This window comes from Ceratotherium simum, chromosome 3 (genome assembly GCF_057802395.1).
Source record: "Ceratotherium simum simum isolate JZ-2026a chromosome 3, ASM5780239v1, whole genome shotgun sequence".
NCBI classification, from domain to species: Eukaryota; Metazoa; Chordata; class Mammalia; order Perissodactyla; family Rhinocerotidae; genus Ceratotherium; species Ceratotherium simum.
The window spans coordinates 51,969,867-51,988,742 of record NC_141902.1 but is presented as its reverse complement, the minus strand read 5'-3'; the positions used below and the strand labels follow the sequence as shown (position 1 = coordinate 51,988,742).

Below are 18,876 nucleotides of genomic sequence, written 5' to 3'. Positions count from 1 at the left end.
AAGAGAATCTTTCTTATAGTCATCTAGAACCTCATCTGTGAAAAATGTATCTAATTATTGAAGAATAATCAATGAAGGTTATTCCTGAAACACTAATATAGCTTAGATTATTGTAATAAAACCTACTGTAAGTAAATTTCATTTTGAATTACATATGACAAACCTCTGGCCTGTAAATAAAAATCCCCATTTCTTTACATGGAACTTTAGTAGCCTATGTGATATACACATATTTTTAAGTTCTCTCTCCCTCTTTATGTGCTTGAGAAACCCAGACTCGAAAATGTGAACTTGAAAAGGCTATTCAGTGTAAGCCTTCATGGTGATAGTGACCAAAAAGTAAAGAGGAGGAATAAACCAGTGGGCTTGGCCAACATCATTTATTAATGCAACTTCTTAATTATTTTGGAAGGTACTCTAAATGTGATTTAATAGGAATGCAGAAGAACATCCGATGGAAAAATGGTGCTGCTCAGTAGTCAGGAGGATTCAGAATCACATTGCAGTAATTTGGATATTCTTTACCCTTAAAAGGGAACTGTTTGAAATCTTGATAAACATAGGCTTGCTTCCTCAGAACCGATTTTTACCATTAAATGGCTTGGCCCAAATATACTGTACTAAACAAACTTTGATATCCATTCATAACTTCAGATTAAATAAGGACTTAATTAAACCAATGTCAAAAATTATTAGCCTCATTTTATGATTAAAATTTTGAAGTACTAACTCATCACTGATTTATTTTCTAGAAAAATAAGATGGAGAGTACCTAATGTTATAGTCACATATCTCAAAAAATTTAAAATATTTAACATGGACTCAAGGAACCTCTGCTCTGGGTACATTCTACAGAATTCCTTAATTTCATGCTTAATTTCATTTCACTCCTGAAATGGTATGCAGTTTTATAATTTTTTTTTTTTTCTTCCCCAAAGCCCCAGTAGATAGTTGTATGTCATAGTTGCACATCCTTCTAGTTGCTGTATGTGGGACGTGGCCTCAGCATGGCTGGAGAAGCGGTGCATTGGTGTGCGCCCGGGATCTGAACCCGGGCCGCCAGCAGCCAAGCGTGTGCACTTAATCGCGAAGCCACGGGGCCGGCCCAGTATGCAGTTTTAATGCATAAAGGCAAGCAGCTGTTTCCAGATTTGCCTTTTTGAGAGGGGAATGTACTAATTAAAGAGGTAGAAAAGTATAAAACAAAATCATGATAAAATAGAATTCATAAACTGTTAAGATCTCAGTTGAATTCTTTATGCTGTCCCATGTGTTTCTTCTGTCACTGAAGGATGAAGAAATAAAATTATTCTAAGAGAAAAATTAGTATAGTATTATCATATTTGCAATTGTTCTTTTAAAGATTTTATTTATTTATTTTCCCCCCAAAGCCCCAGTAGATAATTGTATGTCATAGCTGCACATCCTTCTAGTTGCTGTATGTGGGACACAGCCTCAGCATGGCCGAAGAAGCGGTGCGTCGGTGCACGCCCGGGATCCGAACCCAGGCCGCCAGCAGCGGAGCGAATGCACTTAACCGCTAAGCCACAGGGCCGGCCCACAATTGTTCTTTTAATTTAGAAACATCACAGTATAGTTCAGCTGTAAATCCATCTGAAGTTTCAGAGATTATGATAGGAGACTGAAGAATGACAAAGAAGCCTCTCACCCCAAGTCACAATCAAATCAAAATCTCAGAGAGTGAAGGGGAACTCAGGGCAAAATATAAATGTTGGGCTTTAATAATATATCAGTCTTCTGTTAATTTTCTACAAATGGTTAAAAAACAGACTAATAAATTTTGAATTTGGAAAACACAGACATTTGTGAAATAATTGTATTATGATGCAAATTCATTTGCATTGAAATTCCAGGGATATGTTAGCAATTATCAGCGTGTTGTTAAAGAATTCTATCCTGAGAATCTCATTAGATAGTGATGCAAACTACAGTTATTATCATTCTGAGAACAAAGAGATCTTGAATGAGTAATCAATAGCAACTGGCAGAAAATGAGACATTAATTATGATCCTCTCTAGTGTTTTGTCTAAGACAAGATTTCATTAAATGCTTTGTGCAACCTGAATAGTTCCAAGTCATTACCAACACTTTGGACAATATATTAATTGAGGGGAGGGGGATGTACAGGGAAACAAAGTAAAAGAAAACCTGAGATGCTTCTATTCCTTTCCTGGGTCAATAAAAACACACCAGCCACCACTAGGCAACTGTTATGCTCCTTCTTTCACAAATCCCAAATCTTATAATCTCAACATGGTCTCTTGAAGATTTAATTATCGTTTTCTATACTTAAAGTGTCACGCAGGTTTGAGAAGATAATGACAGTCATCCATCAAAGCATCCTGCCAATGTAATCAGCCCAATCTTTCCGGTTTAAAAAGAGAAAAAAGAAAAGAAACAAAACTACCTATGTACTATTAAATTACTAAAACATGGTAATCTTAGCAGTTTAAGTTTCCTAATCTTCTTTAATTATCAGTACCAGAGGGAAATTTTACCATCTTAATATTTCATTTTCTCTGAACTTTTTCTCCCGAATCCTGCATCAGCCAATGAAAAGCTATCAAAGTAGGAAGATCTGTAATGTAGATCAACAAAGACTTCACGGAAATAAAAGAACTACGAAGAGAACCAGCTAAAAGCTATTTTAATACATCCAGTATTTAAATAATTGCAAATATGCAATAAGAATGATTTTCTTTTAGGATTTTTATAGGCTTCCATAAAGAGAGCCCCCACTTCCAAATATGTTATAAGGGATTTCTTGAAGGCAGACTCTCATGAGGTCAGTAGTGAGCATACTCTAAGCACGTTCTTCTCCTAAGTGAGCAGTTTTTCTGAATGTCTGAATTTAGAAACTTTCTTGTTAAATAGGGCCCTCTGAAAGTCTTCCTGCAAAAGCTACCAGTATGCCTTTGAGCCTTGTTTCTTTTGTGAATACAAAGGAGCCAGCTAAGTGAGGTGCTAACCAACATTAAAAGCATAGGAGATGAAGAAATGTGATTTCTCTTTTGCTTTTGTGGAAATGGTGTTACGTAGTCCTAAGATTTTCAACAGAGTTCTAATACTTTGAAGCCACTCCCTTTCTCTTTATTTATTTATTTTGTGAGGAAGATCAGCCCTGAGCTAACATCCATGCCAATCCTCCTCTTTTTGCTGAGGAAGACTGGCTCACCTGAGCTAACATCCGGGCTGATCTTCCTCCACTTTATGTGGGATGCCGCCACAGCATGGCCTGACAAGTGGTGCATGCCCAGGATCCAAACCCAGGCCGCCAGCAGCGGAGCACGCGCACTTAACTGCTACGCCACGGGGCTGGACCCTCCCTTTCCCTTTAATGCTAACTTTCACATCTAGTAAATAAGTACCCCACTCCTCCCAAACCCTTGCATTTTTAAGAACACAAACACAAAACTCAATATAGTACTAGGCATATAGTTAGGCATGCAATACATCTGCAACGGAAACATTCTATACCAGACACCTTTAAAAAATTAAACTTTTTATTTTGGGAATTTTCAAATATAAACAAAAGTAGAAAAAAACAGTACATGAACCTTTATTTACCTTTCACTCAGCCTCAACAACTGTCATCATTCTGCTGCTCCTGCTTCATCCATTCTGCCATCTCTCAGCTCTTGTTATACCCCCCCAAAATTGACAACAATCCCTTATCATCACATAATACCCAGTCTGTGGTCATCTCTTTTTTCATTTTGTTTTTCTGAGATCATCTCTAATCTCTAGCCATTATTTAATACACTCTTTTCTCCTGAAATAAGTTTGCAAAAGAGTAAACTGACTTTTTGAAACAATGTTCCCCAAAAGCACTGAGTATCACCAAAAGTATAATTAACAAGGGCTGGGCCAGTGGCATAGTGGTTAAGTTCGCACACTATGCTTCAGCAGCCTGGGGTTCACAGGTTTGAATCTCAGGCGCGGACTGATGCACCATTTGTCAAGCCACGCGGTGGTGGCGTCCCACATACAAAAATGGAGGAAGATGGGCACAGATGTTAGCCCAGGGCCAATCTTCCTCACCAAAAAGAGGAGGACTGGCAAGAGATGTTAGCTCAGGGCCAGTCTTCCTCACCAAAAGAAAAAAAAAAGTATAATTAACATTTTATGAAGAGAACAGAAACAATAAAGTTTTTTCCCTGACAAGTAACCTTGGCATAATCTCTCTGGCCTTTTAACAGAAGCAGGAAATTAAAATTGCCTACTGCCTGATACTTCAAGATGAGACTTTCTTCCCACAAAATGATTTATTTTACCTGTGTTCCAACCAACTCTCAAGGCCCAGAAGCTCATTCTGCAGGCAGCTCATGGTTTATTACCCTTGCTAATGCACTCTTTCTTAGATCACAGGATTCAGATTCAAACATTTTCTGAATGCCTACTGTGTGCCAGCATGTGCCATTTCATGTGCTACTTCATCTCTTGGATAGCTTCAACATTGATCTAACAGCCAGTTTTATGTCTTCGTGATATTCCTGACTCCAACAGTCCTCCAATCACCATCAAATAACCTACTCCCAAAAGGATGTTGTTAGTACTGAGAACCACTTGACTTCTGAAATTTTTAAGTCCCATATTCAACTCTGACATAACCTATACTTATATCACCACCACTCCCTTATTACTTATTGCACTTGTTCTTTCGCCTCAAGACATCCAATATCTTGACCTTTTTCCCCCAGTTCCAAAGTTTAATCATGGCTCATTTCCATCCTTTGAAAACTAGATCACATACACTACTACTTTAACCATTATCTTATCCCCAATCCTCCTATCCTTCTGCCACTTATCAGCCTTGAAACCTTGGATGAATTATAAAACCCCTGAGGCTTCAGGTTCTTCAGTTGTCACAGAGGAGAAATAATAATAACAGCAATAGCAGCAGCAGCAGCAACAACAACACTTATTTCATAGAGTATTGCAAGGACCAAGTGAAATGTTTGTAAGGTACTTAGCACAACGCCTTGCACTAGTGAGTGTCTGATATATGCCAGCAATTATGTATTATCATTATTATCATCGACTTATTCAATTAACCTGCAAACCTAATCACTATATCAATTCAATCATTTGCTGTCTATGCTTCTACATTCAGTCTGCTGAGTACTACTGGAATAAAAATTAAAACAGATATAAAACCATATAGGTTAATGTCAAAAGTGATTTCTGGTCTCCAACTTCAGCTGGATCATCAACACCTCTTGGAAAGCCTTTTATTCGTCAATGGAGAGCTCACAGAATTGAAAGAATTTTTTAAGGTCTTTTATTTCAGTCAAACAACAGATGCTCTAATCTCTCTATTATAAAAATCCCAGTAAAGTGAATGTCTAGCCTCTGCTTGAATACATCCAGTGAGAGGGAAGTGAGGGAAGTCACTATCTACCAAAGTTGAATATTCCACCCTCTGTACTATAAGAACATTCCTTTTTATATTAAATTAAAATCAGGATTGCTTAACTCCTACCCACTGTCCAAAGTTTTAACCTTAAAAGTTACAGAACAAGACAAATTATGCTTCAAATATTTGAAGATATTTCTCACGTTACTGGAGTCTTCCCTTCTTAAAACTAAACAGCTCTCAGTCCTTCAATCACTTCTCCAGCTCGAGTCGCAAGTTCCTTTACTACTTGAAAATTCTTCTCTGAATGAGTTTTAGTTTACTTATGCCTGTTTTGAGATGCGTTTGCTCAGAATAGCATACAATATCAACTTCCTTGTTCTAAATATGATGTTTTTAATAATTCGGCCTAAGGCTAAGGTCTTTACTATTAGATTTGTTGTTATGTAAAGAAATATCCAAATTGCTCTTTAAAACAATTAGCTCTAATTAATCCTCTTGGGAAACCGGCAGGCCAGTATAGGATTGGCCACATATGAAAAGCTCCAAATTCTCTTAATTTGTCAGAAACACATACCCAAGTAGAAAAAAATTATGCTTCAATGGAAAATCCTTGCATTATCTAGAGTAGAGCCAGTCTGTAAAGGACCAGATAGAAAACATTCAAGCTTTGTGGGCCATACTATCTATGTTGTAACTACTCAACTCTATCTTAGTAGCAAGGAGCCACAGCCAATATGTAAATGAACGGGCATGGCTATGTTCTAATAAAACCATTTACAAAAAAAGAAAGGAGTGAGAATATTTGGCTGATAGCCACAGTTTGCTGACCCCTGGTCTAGAGTGCACCTTTCTAGGTTATTTGATACTCACTGTATGGGAGCTATTTTACAACTCTATAAGTTGTAGATAACTGATAGCAACACAAAATAATTCTTATCTACAGACCTGCAAAAAAATTCCACCCTCAATAGCTCTATCACCCTCCTCCAAAGGGGGGAAAAAAGTTTTGCCTCCATTTGAACGTTAATTTCCATAATTTTGATCTATGAATGTATCTGTTTTTGGATATTCTTTTGAACTGGTTCTAACACTTTAGAAATTTCTTTACTGATGAGATAAAATCTATATACATGTCCAGTTTTATATGTGTAGGAGAGTCAGGATTTTACCTATTCTTTTAAATTATCTTTGAACTCCTGCAATGTGCTGTTATTATATGATAACTAAGAATCTGTCTAAACTACCTCCTATTCCCCTGTTTTTCACATGGGACCCACAGCAATATTACCTCAAATAGTTTCCTTGTCTCCAGCGTAGGGGAGCAAAATTTGCCACCCCAAAATGTGTCTCTCTGGCATAAGAACTATTTTAAGCTGATTATTTTTAAGAAAAGACAGACAGAAAGTTTTGCTTCTTACCACCCCGTTAACTGCCTAGTAAAAAATTTAGGTAAAGGACCTGTTCTAGGAAAAAGAGCTATCACTAAAGATATCTACAAAGAATATGAGCTAGGTGTGGCAAACTGGGGGAAACTTAGCAAGGCCTATTTGATAAAGTCCACTCTGTGTCCTATTGTCTCTGCATTGCATGGCAAACATTTGTTTACCAAATATTTGCTTTTCCCATCTTCCTATAAATTGTTTTCTTCCCCTTTGAAGTTCCAGAACCCTACCTGCTTCTCCTTAGCTCAGGATGGCATAAAAACCCAACTGCTTGACTGTTGGGGAATCTCATAACTTTGGGGTTCCCATACATATATAATTAAATTTGATTTTCTCCTGTTAATCTGTCTGATGTCAATTTAATTCTTAGACCAGCCACAAGAACTTAGAAGGGTAGAGGAGACACTTTTCCTCCTCAACACCAGTTTATCAATGCTCTTGTATATCCTGAACCAGAGCTTAACTTTTCTGAGAAACATTTGTATTTTTCATCATGCCATGTGCCCAATCCTAAATCCTTACAGAATAAAGTACACACTTTTTGGTTAGGCATTCAAGCATCAACCTTGTAATTCGAACATCTCACACTGGTCCCCTAAATAAACATTCCATTCAAGCCAAACTAAAATGCTACTATTCCTAGAATACACATTCACTTCTTTTTTAATTTGAAAGGTATTCATTGGGGCCAGCCCTGTGGCTTAGCAGTTAAGTGCGCGTGCTCTGCTCCTGGTGGCCTGGGTTCGGATGCCAGGCATGCACCAATGCACCGTCTGTTCGGCCATGCTGAGGTGGCATCCCACATACAGCAACTAGAAGGATGTGCAACTATGACATACCACTGTCTACTGGGGCTTTGGGGAGAAAAAGGGGAAAAAAAGGAGGATTGGCAATAGATGTTAGCTCAGGGCTGGTCTTCCTCAGCAAAAAGAGGAGGATTGGCATGGATGTTAGCTCAGGGCTGATCTTCCTCACCAAAAAAAAAAAAAAAAAAAAAAAAGGTATTCATTGATACCTTCTTTTTATCAGGCACAGAGCTACATGCTGGAAATACAATAAACAAGCAGCCACTGACCCTGCCCTCACAAAGCCTATAGTTTTGGTGGGAGAAAATTAAGGAAACAGCTACAAGATGTGTTGGATGTTACTGCCTCTATTTCATTAGTCATATGTTCTCTTTCCCCAAGATGTCCTCCTCTCTACTCGGCCAAATTTTACCCAACCACTGAGACTTTAGAGTTCTCCACTTCCTTTGCAAAATCTTCTCTGTATCAAAATCAAATTCATTTCTCTCTGAGTTCTAACCTACATCTGTGTTACTTATTTGAGATTTACTGAGGATTATCTTACCATTTTAATTTTCTGTGTGTACACAGCTCGTCTCCCCCAACCAGAATGTAAGCTTCTTGAGGACTGATACTAATTCTTTTATTCTGTTGCCTGGCCCCGTTCCTTACACATGGTAAAACAAGCAAATACTTGTGGATGCAATTCTTTATCTTTTAAGCAAGTCTTGCAATGTGTGAAGTTGTTTCCTTCACATTTTTCACCCAGTAAAAAAGAAGCAGGAGGGGCTGGCCCAGTGGTGTAGTGGTTAAGCTTGTGCGCTCCACTTCGGTGGCCCAGGGTTCGCAGGTTCAGATCCCGGGCGTGGACCTATGTACCTATGAGTGGTGACTCACCAAGCCATGCTGTGGCAGAGTCCCACATATAAAATAGAGGAAGATGGGCACAGATGTTAGCTCAGGGCCAGTCTTCCTCAGCAAAAAGACGAAGACAGGCAGCAGATGTTAGCTAATGGCCAATCTCTCTCACCAACAAAAAAAAAGAAGCAGGAAAGAAAAAAGTAAAGCATTTAAACTGTAAACGAATTTGGTCTGCTTAAAACAAAAGACACAACAAATTTTTGTGACTTGGGAATGCTATAATTATTAAGGGCACAATAGATGTTAGGGGATAACGGATTCTTTTTATTAAAAATAAAGAACACAAATAATTGCAAAAATTTGGCCAATAAAATTTAAAATAGGGCCGGCCCCGTGGCTTAGCGGTTAAGTGCTCGCACTCCACTGCTGGCGGCCCGGGTTCAGATCCCGGGCGTGCACCAACGCACCGCTTCTCCAGCCATGCTGAGGCCGCATCCCACATACAGCAACTAGAAGGATGTGCAGCTATGACATACAACTATCTACTGGGGCTTTGGGGGAAAAATAAATAAATAAAATTATATAAAAAATAAGTTAAAATATAATGAACACATTGTGTTGTGGGATACAGGTCTGTGTAATTAGTCAGGATACACCACTCCAAAAAATGACACGTTGGCATATTGAATATTTTAAGCTGAGGAGTTTGAGAAACGGGTAGAAGCAGGAAGGTCACTCTGACTGCCATCCCCCCACCCACCCCCAAACCTCTTCCTTGAAACAGGCCATAATATCCTCATGTGAGAGATACCCTTCTTATACTTGGAGGAAAAGAGCATCCTTATCTTCAAAGAAAGGGATGCCAAGAAGAATCCTAATGAACAGATCTTACTAAGTTTCCCCCAGTTGACTACAATTACCTCATACTCCTTAAGCTATCCTATTCCTCCATGACTGTCCACACTTCACCAAACCTAGCGTAAAAGTATATAGGTCTAACTGTTTCTTATGGTCTTCATTTCCCCATGAAGGCTCCCATGTCATGCAAAACTTATATTAAATAAAATTGTATGCTTTTCTCCTGTTAATCTGTCTTTGTCAGTTTGCTTTACAGACCCAGCCAGGAACCCTTAAAAGGTTGAGGAAAACTTTTCTCCCCTCTACCAGTAGGACTTTCTTATATTCTTATGATATCTTAGGCTAGATAACTATTCCATTGGTCTCATCCTTTAGGGCTTTCTCTAAATATACTGTCAGAAATCACCCCATCAAGTACCACAGTTCAAACTCCAAAACTGTCAGTTCTCACTGGCTAAGGAAAATTGCTCTCCTTAGAACAGAAGCATTACTGGGGAAGGGCGCAGGGAGAGAAAGCAAGAAAGAGAAAGAGAAGTAGCTACACCACAGGTATTTTTTATGTAGCAGCTTGTAATCATGTTACCAACTAGAAATGATCCTGTTCTTGAAATTACCATACAATTACAAGTCTAGAGCGATTGGAAATTTGTTCATCCACTGCACTTAAATCTCCTGAAAACTGTAGAAGCCTTGGGTAACCTTATTATAGAGTTGTAGGAGTTCTTTCTATATTGTAGACATCAGTCATTTGTCACATATATGTTTTGCAAATACTGACTCCCAGGTTGTGGCTTGTCTATTCATTTTTTTTTTAACCTATGCCTTTTGATAAACAGAAGCATTTAATTTTGATGAGTCTAATTTATCATTTTTTTCTTTTGTGGTTTTTTTCTTTCTGTATTCTGTGTAAGAAAGCTTTGTTTACTCCCAAATTAAGGAGCTATTTTCCTATGTTTTCTTCTTAAAGCTTTGTAGTTTTAACTTTTACATTTGGGTCTAGGATCCATCTTGAATAATTTTTGTGTTTAGTGTGAGAGAAGGACTAACTTGTATTTGTCCAAATGAATTGAATATCCATTTGTTACTGCATCTTTATTAAAAAATCTTTCCTTTCCCCATTGGACCACTTTGGCAAATGCTGTTAAAAATCAAATGAATGACCTAAGTGGGGGTGTAGTATCAAGCTTTGTTCTGTTCCAATGTCCTATTTCTCAATCTTGCCAGTACTGTGCTGCTTAACTACTATAGCTTTATACTAAGTCTTAGAGTCAGGTAGCATAAATTCTTCTACTTTGCTCTTCACTTTTCAAGACTGCTTTGGGTATTCTAGGTCCTTTGTATTTCCCAAGAAATTTTAAAATCAGCTTGTAAATTCCTACACACATACACACACACACACACAAATCCTGGTGGGGTTATAACTGGGATTGCATTTAATCTATAGATGAATTTGGGAAGAACTGACATTTTAAGAATACTGTCTTCCTATTCATAAACCTGGTACATCTCTGCATTTGCTGAGGTCTTTTTAAATTTCTCTATGCAATGTTTAGTAGTTGAATAGTTTTCAGTGTTGAGATCTTATATGTCTTTTGTTAAAATTTATTCATAAGTATTTTAAGTTTCTTAGATGCTATTGTAAATAGCATTTCTTGTTTTTTATTTTATTTTTTCCCCCAAAGTCCCAGCAGATAGTTGTATGCCATAGCTGCACATCCTTCCAGTCGCTGTAGTGGGACGTGGCCTGAGCATGGCCGTAGAAGCAGCGCGTCGGTGTGCGCCCGGGATCCGAACCCGGGCTGCCAGTAGCGGAGCACGAGCACTTAACCGCTAAGCCACGGGGCCGGCCCCGTAAATAGCATTTCTTTCCATTTCATTTTTTTTTAAACTAAGCTGTTCTTTACAGACAATAAAATGTTCAGATCTTAAGTGTATTACTCAATCAGTTTTGATAAATGCATATCAAGACACAAGAAATTTCCAACACCTCAGAAACGGGGTCCCTTCACAGTAGAACCCTCTTCCCATTGGCAACCATTGATTTGATTTTTAACAACACAGGATAGTTTTATCTATTATAGATGTTCATATAAATGGAGTCATACAGTATTTTCGAGATTTGGTCTCTTGCACTCAGCATAAGATTACTGAAATCATTAGATCATCCCATTTTATTGCTGAATAGCATTGAATATATGAACATTACACACGTCATTTTTCCACTCACCTGTTGATGAGCATCTGGGTTATTTCCAGTTTTAGGCTATAATGAATAAAGCTGCTATGAACATTTATTTATTTATTTTGTTTGTGAGGAAGATCAGCCCTGAGCTAACATCTGATGCCAATCCTCCTCTTTTTGCTGAGGAAGATTGGCCCCAGGCTAACATCCGTCCCCATCTTCCTCTACTTTATATGGGATGTTGCCATAGCATGGCTTGACAAATGGTGCGTCAGTGCGTGCCTGGGATCTGAACCATCGAAGCTTGGGCTGCCAAAGTGGAGCGTGTGCACTTAACCGCTGCGCCACCAGGCCGCCTCGTGCTATGAACATTTTTGATGAAAGCTTTTTGCTGCGAACACTGTTTTCACTTCTCTTGGATAAATACCTAGGAGTAAAATTGTTGAGTTCTTAACTTTATAAGAAACTGCCAAACAGTTTTCTAAAGTCATTGTACCATTTTACAGTCCCACTAGCAATGTACCATCTTTTTAATTTCAGCTATTCTGGTAGCTGTGTACTGGTACGTCACTGTTGTTTTAATTTTCACGTGCCTGATAGCTAATAATGTGGAGCATTTTTTAATGTGCTGATTCCCCATTTGTATATCTTCTTTTGTGAAGTGTCTGCTCAAGTGTTTTGCCCAGTTTTAAAAAATTGGGTTGCTTGTTTTTCATTACTGAGTTGTCAAGAATCATTATATACTCTGCATACAAGTCCTCTGTCAGATATATGTGTTGCAAATGCCTTCTCCTGGTCTGTGGCTTCTCCCTTCATTTTCTTGATGGTGTTTTTAACTTTGATTAAGTTCAATTCATCGATTTTTCTTTCATGTTTTATGCTTTCTATGTCTTCCTTAAGAAATTTTTGTCTATCCTGATGTGGCCAAGATATTCATCTATTTTTTTTTTCCCCTAGCAGCTTTATTATTTTAGCTTTCATATTTAAATCCATGATCTATCTCAAATTTATGTTTGTGTTTGGTGTAAAGGTAAGGGTTGAAGTTCTTTTTTTTTTTTCATATTGATATACAGTTGTTCCAGCACCATATGTTACTGAATTGCTGAGGTGCTCTTATCAAACATCATTTGCCATATAGGTGTGGGTCCCTTTTTGGACTCTATTCTGTTCCATGATATATCTGTTAAATCTTTATATGAATACAACACTATCTTGATAAGTATTGCTTTATAGTAAGTCTTGAGATCAGGTAAAGTAAGTTCTTTCTCCTTTCTTCTTTTTCAAGATTGTTTTGGCTCTTCTTAATTCTGTACCTTTTCAAATGAACTTTTTTTTAAAATAATTTTATTTATTTATTTATTTTCCCCCCAAAGCCCCAGTAGATAGTTGTATGTCATAGTTGCACATCCTTCTAGTTGCTGTATGTGGGACACAGCCTCAGCATGGCCGGAGTAGCGGTGCGTTGGTGTGCTCCCGGGATCCGAACCTGGGCCGCCAGTAGCGGAGCGCGAGCACTTAACCACTAAGCCACGGGGCCAGTCCTCAAATGAACTTTTAAAGATAAACATTAACAATGTTTATATTTGTTAATGTTTATAAAGTGCCTCCTGGAATTCTGTTTGAGATCGCATTAAATCTACAGCCCAATGGAACTAACATCTAAATGATGTCGACTCTTCCAATTCATGAACATGGCATATCTCTCTCTTTATTTACATCCTTGATTTCTCTCAGCAATATTTTATAGTTTTCATTGTTAACTATTAGAATCTTTTGTTAAATTTATCCCTCAATATTTTATGGTGTTTGATGTGACGTTAAACAGTACTGTTTTGTTAATTTCATTTTCTAACTTTTCATTGCCATTGTATAGAAATACAATTGATTTTTTAGGTTGGCTTTGTATCCCGTGACATAGCTAAACGTATTATTAGTTCTAGAAGTTTTCTTGATGATTTCTTAGGATTTCCCATGTACACAAACATGTCGTCTGCAAATTCAGCTTAATTTATCCCTTTCTAATTTTTATGCCTTTTTTTTCCTTGCCTTATTACACTGGCCAGGACATACACTTCAAGTGATGAGAGTGGAAATTCTATTTTATTTTTTTATAATTTATTTATTTATTTTTCCCCCCAAAGCCCCAGTAGATAGTTGTATGTCATTGCTGCACATCCTTCTAGTTGCTGTATGTGGGACGCCGCCCGCCTCAGCGTGGCTGGAGAAGCAGTGCGTTGGTGCGTGCCAAGGATCCGAACCCGGGCCACCAGCAGCGGAGCACGCGCACTTAACCACTAAGCCACGGGGCCGGCCCAAGAGAGTGGAAATTCTTACCCTGTTCCTAATATTAGGGGGAAAACATTTTGCCTTTCACAATTAAGTATGGTGTTAACTATAGATCTTTCACGCATGTCTTTTACCAAACTGAGGAAGCTACTTTCTATATTTAGTTTGTTGAGAGGTTTTATTATGAGTATTTGATTTTGTCAAATACTTTTCCTATATCTATGGAAATGATCATATTTTTTTCTCCTTAATTCTGTTAATGTGTTGAACTAAATTTATTGATTTTCAAATGTTAAGCCAAGCTTTCATTTCTGGTACAAACTACATGTGTGGTTTGAGTATTAGGGTGTTGCTAACCTCATAAAATGAGCTGCAAAGTGTTCCCTCCTCCTCTGTTTTCTAAAATAGTTTGTATAAGATTGGTGTTTTTTTTTTCCCGAAGCATTTGAAAGAATTCACCAATGAAACCATATGCCCCTCAAGCTTTCTTTGTGGGAAAGTTTTTGAGATGAATTTACTTTCATTAATAAACAGGACTATTCAGACTTTCTGTTTCATCTCGTCCCCTTTTGGTAAGTATTTTTTCAAGAAATTTCTTTATTTCACCTAAGCTGTGAAATTTACTGAATTAAGTTATTTACAATATTTCATTATTATCTTTTTAACATATATATGATTTACAGTGATAACCTCTCTTCTATTCCAGATTTTGGTAATTTGTGTTCTTTCTCCTCCTTCTCTCTCTCCTTTTATCGGTCTAGCTAGGAGTTATTAATTTTATGGGTCTTTTCAAATAACCAGATTTTGGCTTAGTTTTTTCTATTATTTGTGTAATATTATACTGATTTTGGCTCTTATTTGTATTATTTCCTCCCTTCTACTTATTTTGTGCTTCTTTTTCTAGCTTCTTAGGGCAGAAATTCAGGTCATGCACTATAGATCTTCTTTTCGAAAAGAAGCACTTAAAGCTCTATCTTTTCTTCTAGGCACTGCTTTAGCTGCACCAGCAAATTTTGTTATATCATATTTCATTATAATTCGGTTAGAAATACTTTCTAAATTCCCTTGTGATTTCTTTTTAAAACCATGGGTTAGTTAGATATGGGTTGTTTAATTTCCAAATATTTGGTGTTTTCCTAGGTATCTTATTGACTTCTAATTTAATTCTTTTGTAGTCAGAGAATATACTCTGTATGATTTCAAACCGTTTCAATTTATAGACACTAGTTTTATGGATCAGTATATGGTTCAACCCTGTTGAAGGTAACGTGGACTTGAAGGAATTTATATTCTTCAGTTGTTGGGAATAGAATTTTGTAAATATCAATTAGGTGGAGGTAGTTGATAGTTCATTTAGTTCTATGTCTTTACTAAGTTTTTGTTTAGTTTTTCTATCAATTGCTGAGAGACAGGTATTCAAATCTTCAACTATCTTCAACTATGATTGTAAATTTGTCTATTTATCTCTTTAATTCTATCAAGTTTTGCTTCATTTATTCTGAAGCTCTATTATTAGGTGTGTACATATTCATCACTCTTATATCTTTCTGATGTATTGACTCTTCTATGATTTTATCATTATCAAATGTCAGTATATAATAAGAATGGCTATAATAGAAAAAGAGGATGGTAAAGAAGCAAATGGTAGGGGTAAATTTCCTAATAACTAAGCATTAACTGAGTTTTTAAAGTTAATTGTCATTTTCTCAAGGGTATAATATCTGAACTTAAATCTCTTTGGGAAAAACATGACCCTGCCTCACTTAGGTTTGAACGGTTTGAGAAAAATTTATACAAATTACTTGAATAAATACTTGTTTAAGAGATATCAATGAGAAACTGTCATAATCATAAAAGGATTTTTCACTCCATGGTTGCATTTTTAAAGTATTATACCTATTATTAATAAAGATGTTGGCTTCTGCGCTATGTGTTGAATCAATAAAAAAAAATTCAATTGTAGAATGATCTATCAATGTTTCCAATAATACTGCTACACTAGTTTCCTTTTAATGGCTCATCAGTTATGCGATTGCAGTGAAGGTAATATGAGGAGACTCATTTAGCAACATATTATTACATCATCTTAACATGAAGTAAGGCCTATCAGGCATTATTAAATTAGCTGAATTTTGCAGTATGTCAGCAGCATTTTATGTACATTAATAGCAGAGTTAATGTTCCTTGGGGGATTCTGTTGAAGAAAAATGGCTTCAAAGTGGAGTTTGGATATAATTTTGTAGTCACTATTTATATTTTCTTCTGTTATCATTGTGTGGTTAAGAGTTTTATGTCACTTGTGAACAGGTAAGACAAAATGGCAACCAATTAGTTGTTTCAGTGTATTTTTTCCTTCTCTGACTCATTATAATAAATACTGTTTGGAATACAAGTTTTTCTTTGAATGGGAGTGATACATCTTTTTTAACTCTTGAATTTCCAGAGTTTACTACTCAGCCCTCAAATCAGCTAGTGCCATCCATCATAATTTCTCCTAGCAACTGCAGCATAGTCAGAGCTAAGTAACAATAATAAATAGCAAAGCAATTGTTCTTTTCACAGTAAGGAATCGTTTTAAGAGCCCTCTTGTCTTCACTGATGCTATTTATCCTTCTTGCAGTATAATCTTCTCTCTTCTATCCTGAATGTTGGGCTTACAGTCTGGGGTTCATGCATGCTTCTGAATGAATTCTTCAAAAAGAAATCTTTCCCTCACTTGAATATCTTTAAATCTTCTCGTATATAGCAGAATTGTTATTTTACATTTCATACTTTCCAGTAACCTTGTTGTTTTCTTTTCCATAGGCCTGCCTGATCTCTCCAACATGTTATAGACATTTGTTAGACAGTGATCCTATAGTTTCTTCTCTTTTTATATGCTTATATTTGATGTATACAGAGGAACTGGGTTTCTCAAAGCATAATCTCTAGTCCATGTGAATTAGAATTACATTGTGTACTTGTTAAAAATATAAATTCCCAGGCCCCTCCTCAATAAAACAAATTAAAATGGGAGAGAGGAAGACTAGGAACAGACTAGGAATCTGAGGGATTCTTATGCTGCAGTATAGTTACATCACAGTTTGAACATATTAAACATGAGTTTAGAAGGTTTACCACTTGCTAGATGTATGTCCTTGAGAAAATTACTGAATATCGTTGAAGAACACACATTTTCTTTTTTTATTTTAAAGTATGGAACCCAAAGATCATTTTTTGTTGTTGTTGAGGAAGACTGGCCCTGAGCTAACATCTGTTGCCAATCTTCCTCCTTTTTTCCTTTGTTCTCTCCAAAGCCCCAGTAGAAAGTTGTATGGCATAGTTGTATATCTTTCTAGTTGCTCTATATGGGACGCCACCTCAGCGTGGCTTGATGAGTGGTGCCTAGGTCCGTGCCCAGGATCCGAACTGCTGAACACTGGGCTGCCGAAGCAGTGCGTACGAACTTAACCACTACGCCACTGGGCTGGCCCAGAACACACATTTTCTAATCCACAAAATGGGTGTTCTTAAAAGGATTAAATTTGATTGTGTTTGATTCAGTGCCTGGCTCAGTTAGTGCTCAGTAAATGGTAGCAATTGTTATTAGAGTGCTATGCATCTAGGTTTACAATAAATTTTTTTGATGTGAGAATTAAATCTGGTATAAACACATATTAATACTGGGTAAAAATTATTAAGATTCATCCAAAATTGGAAAATTACATGAATAGAGCCTACCACTGATTCTAACTAAATAGCAATACCTTTGCCAAGAGAGTATTAAAAGATGTAAGTGAGGAGCTGGCCTGGTGGCGCAGCAGTTAAGTGAACGCAATCCGCTTCGGCAGCCCCAGGTTCGCAGGTTTGGATCCTGGGCACCCCGATGCACCGCTAGTTAAGCCGTGCTGTGGTGGCGTCCCATATAAAGTAGAGGAAGATGGGCACGGATGTTAGCCAAGGGCCAATCTTCCTCAAGAAAAAAGGGGAGGATTGGTATCAGATGTTAGCTCAGGGCTAGTCCTCCTCACAAAAAAAAAAAAAAAAAAAAAAGTAAGTGAAAACTCATTAATATAAGCATTAACTATGATTTATTAGATGCAGCTGTAGTTTCAAAGAGCTTACAATAGTTTTTTTCTCAAGTTTAGCAGTAGTGTTAACATTAGACCACTGGCTCTCACACTTTTTGATCTCTTAAAAATAATATTAAGGACTCAAAATAGCTTTTGGCTTGTGGGTTATATGAATGGAAAAAATTTTTTAATGTGCATTTATTTTGTAAAATGCTTTCACAAATACATGGAGTTTAACCTTCAGAGACCTACAAGGTAGTTGGAAGCAAAAATTGCTAATTCTATTTTTCAAATGAGGAAATCAATGCAGAGATAGGATTTAAGGTTATCACTTGTCTTAGGGCCACAGGTCAGTAACCTGAAGAGATGGAATTTGAACCTAGGTCTTCTGACTCTGAATGACACAATTATGGGATATGAATTAAACGAAATAGTATTGTTAGTATGACAGTTAAAATTGGCTCACATGCCCATGTCTGAAATTAGGATAGGCTTCATGAAAGGCATGCAGACGGCAGAAAACAAATTTAATACATTTTGCCTTTCCTTTCTATTCTTTTTGGCTTGATTCTGATGGGAATCTGCAAGTGAACTGAGTATTCAGGATTCTCAGTCTAAAGATATGGGGAAAAAGCAGAGAAGATGGCCACTACTAGAAACACAATATGCTAAAAAATATGGAAAAGTTTAAACAAAGTTTCCAAGTCAGAGACCATAGGAAGCCTACAAATTTGGTTAGATGTAGGACTGAAATGAAAATACTTCCAATGTTAATAAGTTTAACATTATAGGATAGTCAAGCTACATAGAGCAATTGTATATTCTTTATCTAATGTTTCAACCACTCTCTTTCATGAGGAAATATGCAAAAATCATTTTCAGAAATGATAAGCATTTTGGAAGAGGATAGGAAGATAACTTACTTTGCTTCCAGTTAAAATGGAGGTGAGTTATAAAAATCTTTGATAATAGAGAAAGACAGTCTTGTGAATTGGGGAAGGGAAATCATTTTAATCAGAGGGAGCAGAA

At 36.9% G+C, this 18,876-nt stretch overlaps 1 protein-coding gene across 15 annotated transcripts in view; it reads right to left on the bottom strand.

The window, feature by feature from the left end:
• Window positions 1-18,876, bottom strand: part of TCF12 (transcription factor 12) — a 373,333-nt gene that overhangs the window by 93,295 nt on the left and 261,162 nt on the right. The window lies entirely within an intron of this gene.